We start from the raw sequence: 17,629 nt of genomic DNA on the forward strand, positions 1-17,629 counted from the left end.
ATAAATTAATGAACATAGTAAACAAAACGTCAGCTGTCGTGATGTACTCCACACACATCAACAGAGATCTGACAAGAGATGCGTCATTACAGAAAATACAAGAAAATCCTGCTGATCTTATTGTTACTGTAGCTCTATGCATCCGGTCGGGATGGATGAATGTGTTAGTATTGCTTTTGCAGTAGTCCATCCCAGTGGCAGTCAGCCAACGGTGCTCAGTCTGTGTGAAAATTCATATGACAGTGCCTTCCATTGTGTGAGTCTGAAATGAGCGGTGAGCTTGCCAAAATGTTTCAACAAGATGGCTCCGTTTGGATGGATTTTGACAAACTCTTGGCAGAACAATGATCGTTTCATGTGGTAAAACAGCTGTGATTTGACTGATGACTGCTTGTCCTTTGTTAGCCAAAAGAATAGCCCGACAGTGGCATTCTTGATTGATGTGGGAGAAATGCAATAAATGTTTATTTTCTCTGCATGTATAAGCTGAAAGACCAGTGATGAGGGTCTGTGACATTTTATATCTGCTCAGACGCTGTGATGGAAAGACTCAACAGCAGCAAGACAAAAACACCACCTTGAATACGCATTTCCAGTGGCTACACTGGACACTAAGTTGAAGCTTTGCTCTAAAATGAAGGTAAAATAACTAAAACACACAAAGTTAGGTGAAAAACAACATGTTTCATGTCTTAAAGTGCTTTTTCCTCCATTATGCTCTGAACATCACAGAGGATGCTGTCCAAGCACCTGGGTACAGGTTTTTGTGCTCACTGGATGTAAGCTGTGTTGCCCCATTGCGCACATCCCATTGATTTTGAGATGAGAGCAGTATGAAGGGTTACAACCTGCTGCATGTGGGCTTGTTCGCCGCACCGTTTCTACTCAGCAGTGTTGTTACAGGGTTGAATTTGGTCAAACTGTTTGGTCCAGAGTTTCACTTCATCCCTTCTGTCTCAGCTGACAACAAAGCACCAGTTTCCCCCAAAGCTGTGTGCTTTCCTCCCGGCTCTTCACTCTGTAAACCAAAGAGCTGCGCCTCGAGCCACCCTCTCAATGGGCTCATCTCCGAGGATCATTTACCAACGAAAGATTGAGTTTTTGCACAAACAATGTTAAAAACCAGGTAGTAAGATGTGTTTAAAGGGAGAAGTGTTTACACCTTTTTCAAATTTCTACATTCAAAGAAGAAGCTATAACCTCCCTCGAGCGGATCACGCCTCTTTCCTGATCTCTGTTCAAGAATTCAGGGTCTTTGTGGTCTAAATGTGACGAATCACACAAATGAGCTGCACACACGGTGTGCACTCACATGAAAGGTGACAGAAGTAGCTTTGCAGAAGTATTACGTAGCAGAGAGACTGATACAGCCGCTCAGACATTGCCTACTTTTATGCACACACTGTTTTATACATAACGGTTACATAAGAGAATCTTTCACACAGTTCCAGCTTATATTAATATTGCTGATGGAAAGGGTTTTTCAGACTGTGTGCACATGGGATCATGTGAAGCACAATAAAAATCCAAACAATGACAGTTAAAGATAAATTGCAAAACTAAGAAAATTCTCTTTCCTCACATTTCGCTCCCTTATTGAGCTGGTGTATTCAGAAAAGGTTAATGAACATAATAAACCGTGAGCTCTTTCACGACGTCTTGGGTTGTATGTCAGTCTTGATGGGACGTTCTTAAATTGGTGTTAGCGCTTTACGTGGTTTGCATGCCATTTTTTTATTAGTTCAAGTACGCTTTAGTGATTGTTGTATGATGTACAGAATCTTTCTTTTGCATGTTAGTGTTTTGATCCATGGCTTTTCAGAGGTGACTGGTGACCTAGGCCTGGTTGACATAGTCTATACTGGAGTATTAGCAATGAATTTTAGCTGCCCTGCCTCCATATCAGAAGAGCTGGTGCTTATCCATCAGGTTTATTAACTCAACCTCTCTACATCTTGAGTCATATAGTTTCTCTACAAGCTGTGTTATTAGATGAAGTGTGGAAAGCCATGCCACTGTGTTTGAGTGTGTTATGAAGCTCTGCTCACTGCGATAATCGGTTTTGCAGTAATATAGGTGTTCTGTAGCAGTGGAACGCCTCTGTTCCTGCTAATATACACAATCCCTGAGCGCAGTCCTCTCATAAAATGTTTTAATTATTTATTATAACAGCTAAACTGCATAAAGATAATTTCAGTTGCTACAATGCAAAGGATACTTTATAGTATGACTATGATTATTCTATTTTATGTACCAGTGATGGGCAAAATCCAATCCAATAAATACTCTCAAAATGGTTTATTTTTAATGTGATGGCCACGCAACTCAGTCTTATTAGTCATTTACACCAATTAACCGCTTTCACATTTCTCAAGCTCCAGGGGTAATGAAAGTGAAATGAATAGGATTAAAGTGGCATTTGCTCCACTGACCAGTGACCAGGGTGTCTGGGTTTGATGCAGGTAGAGTTGAGTGCAGCACTGAAAATATGGTGAATAAATAAATTAAAGGCCATAGGTCTACCCATGCAGGTGTTTTCACTGATGTGACTGCTTGGACCTGCTCATGTTAAGTATTTAAATGTGTATTCTTCCACCACTGGAATTAAACCTTTTTAATCTATAGAGTTAGAATCTATTTTTCCCACCAAACCTAAATTAAAACTTAACCAAACTCTTAAATGTAATGCTTAAACCTACGTTTTTTATCTTTATCTACTTTAATCTACTTTTCTAACAAATGTTATCTACTTTAAAAAAAAAGCCCACACTCACCTCCAAAAGTATTGGAACAGTGAGGCCAGTTCCTTTATTATTGCTGTAGACTGAAAACATTTGATTTGACGTCAAAAGATTATTATATGAGACAAAAGATCAAAGTTTCAGCTTTTATTTCAAGGTATTTATGTCTGGATCCGATACACAACTTAGAAGATAGCACCCTTTGTTTGAACCCACACATTTTTTAGATAAGTAGAAGTATTGGAACATGTGACTGATGGGTGTGTTTAGTTTCCAGGTGTGTCCAACTAGAGGGGTGTTGCACAAAACCAACATAAGAGATTAAGTCGGGATTTTCCACATATCCTCCATATTGTAGCCTATAGGTCCCTATTGGATTAATCTATCCTGGATGTTAGCCTGCTCTGGATCAGGCTAAATTCAGAGAATAAGTCTCTATAGCAACTTATTTCAGCTTAATTTAGCCTGCCTTCAGTGCAACTGAGTCTGGCCCAAATGAAGCTGGGATGGGTGGATAAACACAACACAGGCAACACAGAATAACTCTCCATGGGAACTAGACTGGGATTAATTGATCCGGCATCTGTGAAGCCAAGTCAAGGATTTTGTGCAATACCCTTCAGCTCTCTGGTTTTCATATTGGTTATATCTCTTAACTATAAATACAGTCTGAACAGGCAAAACCCAAATCTGAAACATTCAGCACTATTTATTGTTTGACTGATCAATGTAATGGGACACAGCTGGGCAACAAAACACACATTTTATTTTAATTCAAAAACTCATTTAGTGAGTCTTGTTCTTAACTACTCAGTCAGCTGTAAAGCTCTTTGTAATAAATCTACCTGTACAAAAGGTGCTTTAGTAAATAAAGTTATGTTAAGTTTTATTTCTCTGGGACTGTTTTTGATAACCGGAGGGGCGGTGTCCGCTATCAGTTAAGAACTGAATCCGTATTAGGAAACTGTATAACATATATGGATCACTCTCACAGACATCCATTGTTTAAATGACCACAACGGAAAACGGCTTCTGTAGCATGTGGATACGGAGCGCTGACTCCACCTTTTCAAGAGGAGCTCAGGTGTACGCCGAGGGATATTAAAAGTGCACCATTAATAAAACCGTAAACATGGGACACTGGACACTGCGCATGTGCACAATTGAACCGTCTGCCGCGGCGTGTAAACCTAGCTACCTGTTCAGGTAGCACGGTTCGTCAAGTTTCATCGTCAATAATTAATTAATTTGACGCGCAGTTATTAGCAGAAAAAACGTCAGTCTTTTTCTGAGTTACTTTGGTAGGCCTAGCTACATTAGTCGGATAAAAGTAAACAATGGGTTCTTGGTTTAGAAGTGTTTTGGTGGTAGACTGTATAGCTAGCTAGCTAACGGTAGCTCTGGAGCCTGGTTTCCCTTCTAATAGTGACCATTGGGAACCCTTTAATGGGACTAAAAGTGTCAGAGTTGGGCTTTTAAGTTGGACTAATTAGCTCTTTTCATTCAGGGAACCTGTCCTGCAAATTCCGTGAGTTGACAGTGCTCTTTAACTTGGTGTGTTGCTTCATCAAATGTCTGCTCAGTGTGATTGAACGCTAATTGATATCAACACACTCATACTACTTTTTAATTAATCTTAATTATATTTATTCTCCAGCAGATTATGACCTGATCAACATCTAGTGAGATGTACTGACTGGCCTAATCACGTTTGGTGAGTACAGACTTTATACAGTTAAGGTAATGTTACAGCGAGGATGTCATGTTTTTAACTTTATATAAAGTGTAGTAAACTGAATAAAGCCAGTTTTAATCAGGGTTTTTTTTTTTTTTTGTAAACACTCTTTAAAATGCTTCTACTTCTCCTAGATACACTTGCACACTGTTTTTCTTGGCAGGTAGGTTGTTCCAAGCATTTTAATGAATTTGACACGGCTCCTGTGGATTTAGGTTGTCTCGGTCTTCGGGCTTATCATGTAATCCCAGGCTGACTCTATGATGTTGAGATCAGGGAATTGTGGGAGTTGTCATCTGCTGCTCTGAGGGTCTCTGCAGATAGGGCTGGGATTGTTTTCATGCTGTAGTATGAATTTAGATTGAGTGCTTTGGCAGATGCTTTCATACAAAGAGACTTACAGGTTATCCACAATGAACAACAGGGGTTTCAGTGTCTGGCTCAAGGAGTAAAACTCTGGTAGGAATAGGAACCTACAATCGAACTACTGACCCTGCTTTACCTACAGAGTCGCAGATGGGGATTAGATGTCTCCCTCATGGTATTGTGTCGTGGATAAAAAGCAAAACTGAACTACTTCAAACTTGCTTTAATATTTGATGAATAAAAAATATATGTAGTTGCACAAACTAATGTGCTCTGGTGCAAGCAAGGCTGCCTTGTCAATGTAAATCTTTTAAATTCAATAAACTTGGCTCATTTTATTAGTATCTGCAGTAAATTTAAGGATTGATACAAGTAAACTACTATTAACAGCTTCTGAAATGCACACATCAGTCAATATGTTAAATTTACTGTATGGCAAATGTAACCAGACTATAGCCAATCCACCTCTGGATGTGAATTCACTGTTCTTATGTTTTTCAGGTAAACTTCTGTCTAACTGAATCAGCGCTCTTCCAACCAGATCAGGATCCTTGGCAGCACCCAAGATGTTGCAGGAAGAAAGATAAAAGAGGTACTCTGTGGGCTGCCGTGGAAATACATAAACATGTTAAAATAAATATCCAACTTAGAAATAGTTTTTCTTGCTTGAACAGTTTTCAAAGGTGCGTCATGAGCGCATTTGCATATGCAAAACTACAATTATCTGTTTTGTTTTGCTTTTTTCTTTGCATGTCAAACCAACCCTGCATATAGCCAAATTTAAATAGTCTAAATAATATTGTACCTACAGGAGTCTTTTTTTTTTTACTCAACAAGAGTCTAGGATTTTCTGAGTTTGGGAGATACGATACGATAGGGTTTGGGGTGCCTTTGAATCTAGGTGTGCTTTTGGAGTTCCTTCTTGTCTTTCATTCTTATTTTTCCCTCTCTAGTTGTCTTTGTTGCTCTCATCAGCAGTTTGTAGAATTGTGGAAAATGCCTATTTTAAAGCTTATTGCAATTGTTCCAATAGTATTTGGTTGGGGTATTGAGTGGCTATTTGAGAAAGCAAGTTTATAGCATAGCAAGATTGAAATCTTGAAGAAATGTAATTTGTTTATATAACTTGGCAGCATAGTGCTGCACTTGGATCCTTAAGTGCTTAGATTTGTTTTCTTCTTCTTCCCAGATAATGACATTCATTAAAATTGTTTATATTCATAAGACCTAAAACAGACATGTAGAGCAAATACCCTTAGATTCAAAAAAAGTAGAGAGAGTTAGGAAATGTGCAAAGGAGACAATGGATATTGGACAAAGAAAAAAAAAAAGATTGAACACCATATTATCTAGATGTAAAACAGTAGATGCGTCTGTATATTTATAGTGAGGTGAACATGGACACAGTTTTATACATATTTATCTCATTATTGTCTTGTTGCTTCACTCCTCTGAATTGATTGTGGATGAACAGTGATTATTACTTGTGGGGGTTGATGAGATGTCTGATTTAAAAATAATTTAATCGTGATTCAGATATTGTCTTTACTAAGGTCCAGATCCTATGTGCACATAATGCCATTTTTAGTTTCTGTGATGGATTTTTCGGTTTAATCTACACATCAGAACAAAAATTCACTTTGACACATAGTTTGTCCCCTTCACTGCAGTCTGTTGAACACAGTCATGAAAAATTGAAATAAGTGTTACAAGAAACATCTCACATTTTTGTTCTTGTGTCAATCCCACACAGGGTAAATTGATTATAATGTGTTCCCTTCATAGGTCAGAGGTTTTGGGAAAGTTATTGCTTTTGTGTTCAGGGAAGAAGCCCCGTAACGTACCAAGTCATGCAATAAGTGCGTAGCACAAATTTCAAAAGGACATTTGTAAAGGTCAGGTAAAGAGAGCTTGAACAAACTCATGAGGATGAATTTAAATGTAAAATACAAAATAAATGTGTCTGCTCAAAATGTGATCCAATGTGATCCCATAATATTGTAAAATTTAAGGAGTATTCAGATTAAGCCTGTCACTTTCAAAAGTTATTCCTTTTGTAATCGAAAATAATTTTTATTTCCATGTCCTGGAGATTTGATGAGTCTACATACAAAGTGTAGGATGAGCTCCACTGTAGCATTTCAGAGGTGTTCGGGCATAGTACTGCATTTAGGCCACCCGCGTCATCAAACACACATTGACTGGTTGTGTGCCTAAAACGCAGGCTGTGGTTTGTGTAATGGCCTTGGGGAGAGTAGACTCATGTTTACAGCATGTCTCTTCTGCTAAAGATGTGTGAGATGGATGACCGAAAAATGTTTTCAGTGTAGACATGTTGTTATGCAATTGGTTTTAATCAAAGCTGGAAAATTATAAAACAAAGTTTACAACACGGCAGCAAATGTTTTGAAGATTAAATACTGAAGAAAGGGCTTTCTGTACATGGAAATATCACTGCTGTATCCTGTAATACAGTAAATCTACTTTATCTGGTTCAAATGTCTTGATATTAATTTATACATTCTCTTCTATTGTTTCAAACGCCTGACTGTCTTTCGTTTTTGTGTTTGCTGACAGCAGGTCTTTTCCACAGTTGTGATTCTTGTGCTTTGCAGCATTTAACCAGTTTCTGACTGATTATACTACAGAGCATACACTATATAATCATGGTTCTGCGTTAGTATCACTGTAATGTATTACAGTTGATACCAAGAAACACATTTGCTAAATATTTCTATATTATACAGCTATGAGAAAATTACTTGAAGCTATTAATTTAAACCACATTCGATAAGGGAGATTAGGCCTTCTTTCATGTCAAGTATCTAGTTCCAGGAAACACCGGAAGCATGTACAGTATATGTATTGTACATCTAAATGGAAATCTTGTTCTTTTTTTATTTAATCTTTGACTTTCTCTGCTCTATAAGTGAGCATAATTGTGGATTTTTGAACAAACTGTACTGTGTGCCTGCCGGAAAGATGACGTCAGCACTGACTCTTGCAATGTGATGTCTACACTATATAATCCCAGAGCCAAGTAATTTGGTACTACTGAATCACCGTAAGGAGCCACTAATATTAGCCTAAAGAAAATTCAGTTTATTGTTGACGTATATGTTGGAAGAGATAATTACACAGCAACAGAGGTTTAATCTGCAATTAAATGTAGGCCCATCTAATCCCTGTTTTAGCCCATAGGCTTAAAGCTGCACATCAGGTTGTCAGCTGTCATGCAGGCAAATAATTTTTCATAACCCAATAACAGATGTTTGATTCTCAACAAGTATTTTTAAACTTTCAGGATGTCTATAGAACATATGCTTTTCCAATAAGTAAATATTGGTTAGGCTAGGAAATATCCACACATTCAACATGTTTAGCGGCTGTCCTTCTCCTCCTTCTGCCCTGGCACTCTCTCCCCAGGGAAGCTGTTGACTCATGGCAGCAGCTTTCTTTCTACCTCAGCACTGTGGTTTGGCTCATGCAGCGAAGAACGGCTGACTCTAATGAAATGTGGCTAGAAATGTTGTTGACAGCATAATGTAACAATAAAACAGGGTTAGATGTTAAAACTGTTTCTATTTGAAATCAACTGGCAATTAGATCGTTGTTGTGTTGCCGCATTGCCTTTGTATAACACATGCTTAAGTCATGCCTAAACCTGTAGGCCAGGACCACACAGACTAACACACAATTAGTGTGTTAGTCTGCTTATGTCTCCTCTTATACTACATATCCATAACAGTATTTATCAACACTTGTCAATATCCTGTATTGGGACTGTAGGAACACCTACCGCAAACCTATACAGACAGAATATGATAATGGCACAGGAAATCAAATTCAAATTGATTCCTTGCTCCTGTTTGACAAACAGCAGTTGAGGCACCAAGTAGCCAAAGGCCACACCACTAGATCATTTGTGTGACAGGATTTAAAATCCACCTCGGTAGGATAATGTTATTTCAGTCAGACTACTGTGATAATTGTGTGCAGTGGTTCTGTTTTAAACACAAAGATAAAGGAAACTACCTAAAGTGATGAATAATACTCTTCATAAAGTATCAGATTAGAAGGTGACTAATACTGGTGTGTCCAAAAGCCCACCATGTGCTGTTTAAGGCAAGATTATTCTTTGTTTTCATGTAGCTGGGAGGTTGTGTGTGATTAAATCGGATGCTACTAGAGGAAAACAGTTTGCAGTCCACACATGCCAACTGCATATACTCTAAAAAGCAATCTGGACACTTGTTTGTGTCACTAGCTGAATTATTATGTTAATGTCTGTAGTTGTATTGCATCCTGATAGTGAGACTGGCAATTTATTCCGCCTGGACAAATTGTCCTCATTGTTTCTCAGGAGGGGCATAAAGTACCAATTAGCTACCAGCATCCTAACCGTACAAGGCCTCTTTAAAAAAATTACTCACACATCATACTTCACACCTTTTAAAATTAAGAGGAGATGTCCCCGATATAGCACAGTGGTGGTATAGAGCCAGATAAAAGCCCACTGTTTCTGTGTCCGTTGTGGAGAAGAACAGAACGGAAAAGCAGTGTCTTGCATTTGATGCTCTAAGGATGGCTGTATTAGTCACTGAAAAAGCTCATTGATTATGTTAATAGTCATTAATCCTGACTGGACTTTTTGAGGTTTTATTTTTGTCAGCTAGTGGATGGACAGCCATGAGACTTGGAGAATGGCATCAGCTTGTCTAGAACTTAGATTTTTGACTATATGTTTATCTTTTTAAAATTTTATTGTCTTAGTGGGTGGTGCAAATTAGGCAAAACAATAAATGGTTCAGCTAGTTTACCCTCTGATAATAATAGTAATAGTAATATAAGCTGTGAAAGAAAAGTTCTGCTTTAGTAATCAGTGGTGTTATTTGTATATTTTAGTTATTTTATCAAGGACATCAAATAGAAAATAAGAAATTCATATAGGACTGGACCCAAATGTTTGGATGGTCAGTGGATGTGTAGGTATTCGATTTTCCATTTTAGTGTTTCTTTTTTTTAAATATATATTTTTATGAAATATAAGGTATCGGTAATAATTTAATCATGAACAAGATGATACATTCACATTTACCAGAGAATGCGGTTAAATTACTTCGTATTCAGCCCTAGAAATTGTCTCATCATTGAGTCAATCATCTATAAAATGAAGATGTTAGTCAGTTCATTGTATGAGTTTTTGTGAAATATGGACGTGAATGGAGGAATGAACACTGACTGACACTGAATGTCTCTGCATTGAATGTTGTACAAATGCTACCTCCTTCCCATACTATTGTTAACTCACTGTGCCGCTGCTTCTAGTCTGACTAAATCCCCCTGACACCACATTCACTAAATCTGTATGTGCATAAAAATTAATACTTTGAATGCTCCCTGCAACTTGTGTGTAGAACTTGTGTAATTATTGTTATACTCAGTGAAAAGTAGATTCGTTCACTAGGCCTATTCTTCTGCGTGATTTTAATCAATTTGTCATTACAGACCTGATCAGGTCTGTTCAGTACAGTGGCAAGAGAAATGAAGCTGGCTGAATTGTCTACATTTACATAAAGGCATTAGTGCTTTATAAAATATGGTCGTTATTGAGTTGGAGCTAATAGTTGAAGGTTGCTCAAATCTAATGGCATTTTCACTGAACTCTTGAGAGTGAGCTAAGTAAAAAATGGTAATATCAACAATGTTAGCATTGAACTAACATTTTAAAGCTGTTTTCTGCTGCACAAATGAAAGAGAACTAGTGGCACTGTCTAGTTTCTAGTTTTTAACATGCGTTAGTACATGTACAGATCCTGCTGTCCTCAGAATATACTGTAGCTTCCAGACACTAGATATATTCCAGATCTTGTGTTACATAATGCGAAAACCAAAAAAAGTTACTGCCATGATCATTTTTGATCTGATATAGACTCTCCACACACCAGTCTACACCAATTTCCTTTCTGCAATATTAAAAGGTTAACAATCTAGACTTCTAAACTAGTTTACTCCTCTCAACTGTTACCCAAAGACAGGACTCTGATCTAGCTAATGTTAGTTAAGCGCATGTCAAACACAGACTCTAGCAGTTTTTTAACAGTTTAAACAACATTAAACATGAATTGATGTTTATTCCTGCAGTATAGGGTATAAATCCACAGCTCTGACAAGAGTCCTCTGAGCTAACAGCTTGTTCTGCACGCTGAACTTACAGAACTTTTCTTCATATGACAACAAGCATTTTCAAGCTCTCAGTAGTTTCTTGTGTGATGTGCAGATTTTTAGCCACAAAAATAAAACTGACCTCCTCATATTGGACCACTGATGTTCTGATATTTGCTAGAGACCTATGTAGGTTGCGTGCCCCTGTCTGACTTTTGTGTTTCTGAGGTTTACCAGTGGTTCCTTGAGGAAGCCCTCTGCATTTACTGTGGTTATGTCTGTTGTTTGTTGACACTGACACGGATACCCCTTTCTTCTGGAGGCTGTTCTTAATCTTGACAACTCATCCCCAGGGAATCAATTCTTCTTTTATTCATCAGTTGTTTTTCATTGGCTTCCAGCCTTTTAGATGTTTCTGAGCTCTACAGTGTGTTCCCTCTTTATAGGAATTAACCAGATGGTTGATTTGCCCACCCCACATGTTTTTAGTCTAATGATGTTTGATCGCTGGCACTGGCAGCTCTTTGGACAGTTAAGCTTAAGATCAGCAGGTTAAAAATTCAAATAAAACACTTAGACCTTTGATATGCTTATTTGTAAATTAACTGAAGTGGAAATGACACCACTTTCCATGGAACAGCTGAACAGCCAGCTGTCCAAATATCAATTTTGGGGAATAAAAGGGTCTGTAGTTCCTGAATGCTTCATCCAGTGTTTTCAACCAAGCTGTTAAATTAAAGCTGACAGTTTACACATTAAACACATCTTGATTGTTTATTTTTTAACCCATTGTGGTGGTGTACAGAACCAAAATGATAAAAACAGTGTCTGTGTTTAGTACTTGTACAGCTCTGGAAAACAAAACAAGTGACCCCCTGCAATACATTAAATAGCATCTATATGAGAATGGCATTCATTCCATACTGTTGTCTGTTAAAGTCCTACACCGGGACACCTAATGCTGCTTCATGAGGTACTGAGTATGTGATCAGCTGATTAATATTTTTGCAGAAGGAGTGGTATAGTTACCCAACAATAATGTGAAAACTGGTGAAGAACAGCCGAAATGCATGAAAGCAGCAAATGGGGGTTATTCAATCAAATGCTGATTTCTGAATGTGTTTTAGTGAAAACATTATCACCACTTTTTATTTTAATTTCTTAGTATGAAGTTTTCTTTAAATGTTTCAAATTTTGCTTTTGTTATTTTTATGTATTGTTTCCTTTAAATTTACAGTATGTTTAAATAAGATAATAGGTAGATACTTTATTAATCCCAGAAAGGGAAATTCAGGTGTGGCAAGTAGCCATTACACAGACAAACATACATACATACGCAGATGATGATAGGAATAATGCAGGAAAAAAAATCTAAAACATCTAAACTAGACGGAAAATAAAATTGCACACAGTTGAATCCACAGAACAGAACAGGCAACTTTTAATCATTCTGTGCAGTTGTATGTTGAGATGATTGTGCAATACCAAGGGATGTGGAAATGCATAGAATAAAATCTAATGAATATGTCACCAGCTGGTTTGGCTCGGTTGAAGCAGAGTTCTCCACTGTTTAAATATAGTAATTGTACAGGGTGGTGGCTGTTGGGAGGAATGACTTCCTGTACCTTTCCTTGTGACAGTGGAGCTGGAGAAGTCTCTGACTAAAGCTGCTCTGCTGTTTGGCCAGCAGGCTTTGGAGAGGATGTGAGCTGCTCTCCATGATGTTTAACAGCTTGTTCAGCAAGATTTGCCGCATCTTTTTGCACACATTAAATTACCTAGGCTTCCTCAAGAATTAGATTCTGCTTTGTCCATTTCTGTGCACAGTCTTTCTGTTACATTTCCAGTCCAGTCTGATGTCAGGTGGTTGTTTCCACACCACTTTACAAAACAGTCCACCAGGCCTCTATACTCTGCCTCCTCGCCACCACTAATACCCTACTAGTGCAGAATCATCTGAGAACTTCTGCAGATGACAGGACTCAGTGAGTGTCGGAGGTGTACCGGCTGAAGAGAAAAGGTGAGAGGACAGTCCCCCGTGGTGTTCCTGTACTGCTAATCACCTGCTCAGACTCACAACCTGGCAGTCCACCTGAGAGCTTCTCTCTCAGGTGGACAGGCTGGATTGTATTAAAGGCACTGGAGAAGTAAAACAGAAAACATGATTCTCACAGTTCTGCATGCTCTGTCCAGGTGTGAGAGAGCTCTATGGAACAATAGTTATTCAGAATTAAGGAGCGATATTGTCATCAGTTCACAAAATACAACAAAGCGGTAAATTATCCAATACATACATCTATAAAGGATAAAACACGACAAAACACTAAAACACTGACTATTTTACAGTGGTCTCTTATATTTTTCCAGAGCTGTAGATTTCAGCATTTACAGATATCAGCACCTACCGAGGGTTAATTGTAACACTAACTGCTATGAAGTAAAATGTGTTCTTCTATCACTGAATAAATGACTGAATGAGAAAGATTTAAGCACTTTGTTAATGAGTTAAGACCAGTATCTTTATTAATGACCATTTGGACAGTTTGCTGTTCACAAGAACACAGATGTACCCTGTCACAGTTTGGGCACATTTAAATATCTTTTGATACAAAGGCAAAACAGAAATGAGCTTGACAATTTTTAAAAGGCATGAATACATCCAGTTTTCCAGCATGGATTCAATACTCCCAACAGATTATCAAAAAGTTTATTTTAAATGTACACTCAGTGACCAGAAAAAGGGTGTGACCACGTCAATACTGCAGAGTGGGAGGCAGCATTTGGCAAATACATTTTTGGAAACATTAGGCTTTCAACTAGCATGTCGAAAGTCCTTTTATACATGGAGATGCCAGAGCTCAAGTTAATATCACAACAGTTCCATTTCTTCCACTTGTGGACATTAAATTCACTTTCTCCAGAGAAATGTGAAAACAAAATAGCACTATATTCATGACACACTTGGAACAAAACAAGCATATAAAAATATATTTGACATCCATCCTTAAGTTCAACTTATGAAGTTGCTGAATACTGCAAGCGATAAAGAGAGGATACTGAACGTCTTCCAAAAAGGTATTGCAGCATTTCTTTACATAATATTAATGGGGTCATCAACACAATGCCATTTTATCAATACCATCAGCCTTGGCCAGACATGAGATACTGAATCCTACATTTCTAACAGGATGCTTGATTTATCTTTTTCAGCACACAAGATCACCTGTCAGGGCTGAAAGTGAATCAACATGGTAATAAACAATCTGTTTCTTGTCACTGAGTGTATATAGAACATAGAGACAGAAAGGCAAGCATTACTTTTCAAGAAGGAAAAAAGCACAAAATGATTGACTGACTTAATATTTTCTAGGTACAGTATGTAAAACAAAAGGGACATTTCTCAGTTAAATATTATTATTGTCCAGACAGGTAGTGCTTTCATAGTTCAATGTTACACTGTGGAATGATTAGGCAACAAAATATTGTACACTATATAAGCGGTCAATTGTGAATCATTACGGACACAGCCTTAATTAAACCCTTGTTCCCAGTATAATAAATGACACATTTGCATCTTCTCTCATAGATAAAATACCAAACAAATTGTTGAAAGTAACCCTGTATTTGTTGTTATACTGATTCAGATATACTATAACTTTTTTTAAGAAAGGAAAGCACCATGCCAGGATGAATTCAGGGTACAGAGCACTGGCATCGAGATCACATCAAAATTATTAAACAAAACCACAGTAATTTACAATAAACAGAGTATTTAACAACTGGGTTGCAATTTAGGTGAGAGCATGTTTGAAAAGCTAATTTAACCCTAAACAGCTAGTCATACTTAAAAATTTAAATCTCACTCATTGTTCTTTTCTTATGAAATGGTCCCTCTGCATTCCATTATATCACAGTTACTCTTCAGTATTTTGCCTCAGATTTGTATAATCCTGTTAAGGTATTACAAACCAACCAGTCCTTTTTATAGAACAAAAGAAAGTTTGAGTCCAGAGTCTTGTGTCAGGTTGGATTCAGGCAACAAGAAACATTTGATTTAGGTTGGAGAAAGATATAACCCTGCATATTTGTGTGTGTGTGAAATGAGTGTTGGATATAGAAAAAGAAATCTGTTGCTTTGTAGTACATTTAATTTGTTTTGTCAACATATGTGACCTACCATTTAAGTTACTCGTGAACATACTGTATCTTTTATGATGTTTACAGAATTTGTTAAATGTAATCTGGTTGCATGTTCCCTACAGAAGTATTGCAGTTTAGTTGTATATAAAAAACTTTTAGGAGACTGGGTTGTACTGACAGTTGTTCAGTGTTGGCATTGGTTAAACCTAAATGCATTAATTTGTTACTCAAATTGGATCATGCTGTACAGTGTGTTGTACCAGTAACAACACACCCCTGCCAACCTAGCTTCCTGCGCTGTTTTAATGCAGGGCTATTTTCTCTGAATCCCCACAAAGGCTGAATATAGCATCAAAACGTTAGATTGCAATGTTTGTTACATGAAGGTAAGATTTTTTTTTTTTTTTTTTTTTTTAACTTTTTAATTTCATATTTAATTTATTGCCTCTGTTAGGCAAAATATAATATTGTAGTCTATGTACATTTACCTGTAGATGTTTTTACCAACCATTCCACTGTGTTTCAGAGGTTTTGGGAAAAACTGTTTTATCTCATTGTGTGAGTTTCCTAAAGGCACAGCATCATTATCATTTTAAATCTTCTAGTAATTAAATTCTCAATCCCCTTTATATACAGCAAATTACATCAGATTATGTGCTAAGAAAAGTCATTATACCACTAATGCCAAAAAGCAGTGGCATTAACAAGCCTTCGTTAACGCTCAGAAGTTTTACTATAAAACTTGCAGTTATAATTTGTGCAGACAATCAGAGGTAACAGATAATGTGATGAATAGCCCTTCACAAATAAAACAGGACACCTTTTACTTCCAGACTTAAAGACATAAAAATCCTTCCTGTAAAATCTATTAGCATTTGTGTCCTAACAAATAAATCTTTTAGTTTTTAGTTATTTAGGAACATATATGTGCCAACACAAAAAACACACATGCTACTACACAAGGTATTTACATGCAGACTATACAGTAATTCACCCATACTCGTTTGACATAAAAACTTAAGGTGTGTTTCACCACGGGCACCAAAATGTACAAATTCATTACTGTACATTCAGTACTGCAGTGTGACACACTTAGCATCATTTTGTGCCGATTGTCTATGTTGTTGTGGTGTACGTTCCAAGCAAAGCTCTAAATACCGTCATGAGCCTTGTGGTGTTTAAACTTATTTTAGATACCCCAAATTTCTTTGGCAGTAATAAATCAATGCAGATGGCTGCTAACCCAGAAAACCAGAACAGCTGTTCAAAACATACTGAAAATTGCATCAAACATGTTTGTAGCATTTTTGCTTTTAGTGTGTGGGAGGAAATGCTTCTTAAGTAAATGTTACATGAATAAAAGTGGGTATTGAAGTCATTTACCATATATTGTCAAACTGGTAAAACACATGTTCAACCCCAACCATTCAATATATGTAGACTGTCAGTCAGAAAATCTATTTTACCTGTGATAAATTCTATATAGTAACTCAAGTGATTAGCAACATTCAGTAAAAAGATGTGAACTGGCTCAAAATGGGTTAAATTAGGTTAACAAAGAGGTAAAATGTGACAACACAAACCTTTTTTTCACCAAATGTCAAAGTCTTACTGTTATAACAGTGCACAGCAAAATGACTTGGGTATAACTATAATTGGTGCCACCTTGGAGGTCCTTTTGCAGAGATTGGAATACCTTGTGGTGTAGGCATGTTTTTTTTTTTTCGTTGAGCCTAACTTGGTGTGAATCAAATTCATTCATTAATTTCAGGCCTTCAAATACCTGAGGCTACCCACCAGTCAACACCAGGTGATGCAGTCACTTGGATAAGTGACAAAACCTCTTTGCCACCAAATAGAAAGTCTAGGGGCTTTTGGGAGACAGCGGTAGATATCCACTGACCTGAATGACTAGGAATCTTTGTGGACATTTTGTCAAAAGTAAAGATGCCTCCTTGTGACAACTGTCAAAATCTTTTAGTGCCAGCTTAGCTATATTTTCTTACCTTTGACAGTAGCAGTGGACGTGATTTTCAGTGCAGAACTACTCAGTGACACAAACAACTGAACCCTGCTGCAGGCTCAGTGGTACAAATTGATGTATCCCCTGCAGTAAAGAAGAGATAAATACTAAAGCTCCCTGGATGTTGACTGGTGAAATTGGCCAATGACATTTGTCAATGTATTTATTAGGATTATTATTTTTGAGAATGCTTCTCATGAGTAGCATATGGTGTCCTATGTCGACTATTACTCTTATGTCTTCTTCCAACGTGATACTGTTTGTACTTTGAACCATTATGTTGATGGTTTCCACTAAAATTGCATCATTGTCTCATGTTTCTCTTTTCTGGGTATCTGTATGTCTAAACGCATCCTTTCTCTGAATGGCTGATGTTTTGTTAAAATTAATTTACATTAAGTGTGAGTCTCTCTCCAAGTCAGATGTCTGATCATGCAAGATATTTGTTTACAATAGGAG

This window comes from Anabas testudineus, chromosome 9, assembly GCF_900324465.2.
Source record: "Anabas testudineus chromosome 9, fAnaTes1.2, whole genome shotgun sequence".
In the NCBI taxonomy this organism is placed as follows: domain Eukaryota; kingdom Metazoa; phylum Chordata; class Actinopteri; order Anabantiformes; family Anabantidae; genus Anabas; species Anabas testudineus.